General features: G+C 31.4%; 1 long non-coding RNA gene across 4 annotated transcripts; it reads right to left on the bottom strand.

The window, feature by feature from the left end:
* Nucleotides 1-356: 356 nt before the first annotated feature.
* LOC102661289 (uncharacterized) lies at nucleotides 357-2,746 on the bottom strand. 4 transcript variants are annotated; one of them, XR_420168.3, is made up of 6 exons: nucleotides 2,538-2,746; nucleotides 2,368-2,419; nucleotides 1,543-1,688; nucleotides 1,361-1,445; nucleotides 1,084-1,264; nucleotides 357-885 (listed from the first exon to the last, which is right to left on the bottom strand). It is a non-coding gene; the product is annotated as an uncharacterized lncRNA (long non-coding RNA). The 4 variants fall into 4 exon arrangements; XR_005890156.1 differs by having other exon boundaries at nucleotides 1,352-1,445; nucleotides 2,368-2,746; XR_420165.3 differs by having other exon boundaries at nucleotides 358-885; nucleotides 2,368-2,746.
* Between the last annotated feature and the right edge of the window lie 1,065 nt (nucleotides 2,747-3,811).

The following is a 3,811-nucleotide window of genomic DNA, read 5'->3' as shown; positions in this document are numbered from 1 at the left end:
TAGACATATAACAGAAAATGCTAACAGACCCTATCCCTGCTTGACACCTATACCACTAGATATTCCACTAAAAACCAAAAGAAAGGATAAAGTGATTCCACTATAACAAAATGTATTATTTGTGCACTACTGCAATAGCCTAACATATAAGCCTAGTGGACATATTCCTCCAAATCTGTGGGATTCCTGCTAACACATTTGGGCCTCTTTTGCTGCATGCTATCACCTTTCCATCAAAATCAAACAACACAACAATTATTTGACTAGAGAAATAATTTACCATTGCTTTAGTATCTTCAAACTGTTTGGGCGGAAAAACTAAATGTCCAAACACAGGTTAGGGTTGAAGAATTTATTCCAATTCCTTGGGTTTGGAAGGCATTGCCTTTGCAGCAAAAAATAGAATTATCGCATACTGAGATTAAACAAGGGACAAGATGCATTGTAATAGAAGGATAAAGAAGAAAAAAATATAGACACATTTTTCTTTTTTCCTATTCAATTGCTCAAGAAAAAAAAAAGGAATCTCAGAAAGTTACAATCTCTTTTTTATGGTTAGCAAAGAAGCAGTTACATTTTTCTGATACTCTCCAATCAAATCCATAGCTACCATGATGAGCTCTCCCTTTTAGTTCATTGTTTCCTCCTGTTCTTCACCACTACTGAGCTATGTAATCTCATGATGTCTAGTGATCAAACCTATGTGACTGACAATAGTTCTCAAAGATTAGCATATCTCGTACCAAACAATTAGACTTGAGAGCCATAATTCTCTAAGATTAGCATATCTTGTACCAAATGAGTCTTTGAAGCCCCAATCACGTGTCACATATCTAATAAATTCTTGAGCGTAGTTCCAGCTTATACAAGTGCCAATGTTATTGGCTGCAATAGTAACAAAATTGAAGGTATTGAGATAGTGTAGTAGCTAGAATGTCGTCTAGTAAACTATAATAACATATAAGATAAAAAGACAAGCGAAACATTAGAAAGTAAGCTTCAAAATACTCAATAACTTAAAAAGCTTTATTAGAGACTCGAGCGTCACTATTAGAATAGAACGATTGTGACTTGTAGACATACCTAAGGGCCCATAGAAGGAGGTAAATCTGTATTAGAGACTGCTCCCAGTACAAATTCTATGGTATGTATGAGTTGATGTACAAAGACTTCACTGAACTCAAATTCCTCATGACCATGATGACTCCACTTGCAAACTCTCATATGTGCTTTGAAGTGGTGTATTGGATTTAACCCTGTGCCTCTGAAGTAGCATAAATATTTTAGAAGTTAAAACCAGAACAGAGATAAAACTCGCATGTAAACAAAGAAAACTTAAAAAATACAAAACTAAGCATACGACTTCATATTGGTTCTTCAAAATGAAAGGATTTTGGGAATAGCATTCAGGGCACAGAGACAACTGGCAGAAGCAAAAGCACAAGCTGGTAAAAACAGAACAAAGCATGTAAGTTTTATTCGTATAGAAATACACCATTAAGATTTACAAAGATGCCAAGGGAGTGCTAGAAGTTAACCAACCTTCAAATTTTTCTGACCAACAAAGAGTTGGTTCATTCGAGCTACTCCAAGAAGAATTGACATTTTCATTTTTCAAGTTCACTTTGAATACAAAATTTGATGAGAAAATAGGAAGGGCCGAGCTCTGTATAAGAAGAGGTACCCCTCTGTTAAGAATAGAAACACAGAAAACAAGTTAAAATTACATGTAAGTGATAAATTGAGAAAATACACAAGGAATTAAAAGATTAAAACAAGTCACAACTAATGAATTAGCAACTAGAAATTAAAATCAGTATTATTAACACAGCTGGATAAGACATAGCTACTATAATAATGTTACTTCTAAGTGTGGTGCCAAGAAACAAAACTAAGTTGCATTTAAATAATATAAACCTTTCCTAAGGCCACCAAAAAGTAATTCAAGTTATTGAAAGAAAAGCAAGTTGTATGTTTCAACATAATAAAAATGCCACAAAAAAATGCCAATCTTTGCCACTGCAGTACCATGAGAACCTCAAGGTTCACAATTTGTTGCATCATCCAGCACCTAAATTGTGAAAAATGGTCAAACAATAAAACAATACTAGTGGCTAATCCTAATGACTTTAAGTTTTGTGAATATATGAAATCTAGCAGTTGTCCTAATAGTGGATTTTCATTGAAATCCATCATTAGAATTTCTAATCGATAAAAATTGTAAGTCTCGTACTCTTACATTAGATTTTCATATTCAAAATAGCAGAATTTATTAGAAACAAAAAAAAAAAAAACAAAGTAGGAACTATAATATTTTCAATGAAATCTACGCAATCAACTACATATTGGCAACAATCAGTGTGTTACCTTAAGTTAAATTTTGGGAACCTTGAGCTCCTTGAGATTCACTTCTCTCTTTCTGTTCTCACAAAAGCAGTCATAATCATAAAAACAAGATGAATTAATATTCAAACAGAATATTGAAATAGATTTTGAATGACGATGATAATTGATCTTGAAGCAAGCAAAGAAGCAACCCATGGCTTAGGTAAACGATCTGAAGAAGAAGCATCGAAAGAACCTTATCACACACTTCAGCATATCTTGGAATTCAGAAACCCAAAAAATGTTTTTCTTCGTCCGATTCTCTTGTCTTTTTCCCCAATTCAATTTAGGATAAAAAAAAATCAAAAACAATGGTTTTTTTCCTTGAATGCACACTCCCTCCACTTTTTTTCCAAATGTACATTCTGCTTTTATTTTCAAAGTGCACTGGTTTTGTAATGTTAGTTGGACATCCGGTTGGCCACCCCGACTTTGGTCCGTGGCATTTTTTTTTTTAATTTAAAATATTATAAAATATAAATATTATATTATATAAAATTTTGTTTAATTAATTATAAATTACTTATTTATTAAATTAAATTTTATAATTTTTTTTTAGTTTTTTTAAAAAATATATAAAGATAAAGAAAAATAAAAAATTGGATAAAATTAGAGTATAATTTTTTAGTTAAGTTGTATGTAATTTTGTAGTTAAATTTATGTATTGTTGATATTTTTTTGTTATGTTCGTTAATTAAAAAATAAGAAAATTAGTTAGTAGTATTGAAACAAATTAAAAAATACAGTGAAAAATAATTTGTTATGTTCGTTAATTAAAAAATAAGAAAATTAGTTAATAGACATAAAATTTTAAAGTGTAATAACTGAGATGATAGTAAAAAATAATGAAATATATTAAAAAATACAACCAAAAGTTTCATTGTGCAGAATCATTTTCAATCGTTAGATTGTGCTAACACCTTTAGCACGTCCTCGTCATTTTTCAATTCTGTTATTTCATATTCAATTAAATTTTCTGAATACTTAGCATGACCTGGTTGTCGAAAGAACAATCGTCTAACCAATTGTGATTCATGAATTCTAGAAGGGGAACCCCTATAGGTGTAACTTGCTTGATTAAATGCTTGAGTTTGTCCATGCTACATCCCGAAGGAATACCAAATCTTATTGGATTTGTTTCAGTAAATGAGTAACCCAAAAACCCACCTTGACATGGTATGTTCCACTTCCCGTTGTAATATACATAATTGCATTATGAGTAGGAGTGATAGTTGATTGAAGCAGGTTGAGTATAGTATTTGGTGTTCTCTAATGATGGTACATGATAATTTTATAGGGCCAACACATGAGTATTGCTCATTGCACATTAACATTGTGTAAACATCATCATCATTTTTCAGTTGTAGAGATTGAAATAAATATTGTTGACCCGCATCTATGAATGGTTGTCGGTAGTAAATTTCAT

Source organism: Glycine max, chromosome 20 (genome assembly GCF_000004515.6).
Source record: "Glycine max cultivar Williams 82 chromosome 20, Glycine_max_v4.0, whole genome shotgun sequence".
NCBI classification, from domain to species: Eukaryota; Viridiplantae; Streptophyta; class Magnoliopsida; order Fabales; family Fabaceae; genus Glycine; species Glycine max.
The sequence above is the reverse complement of the archived record's forward strand: the minus strand, read 5'-3'. Positions and strand labels throughout refer to the sequence as shown.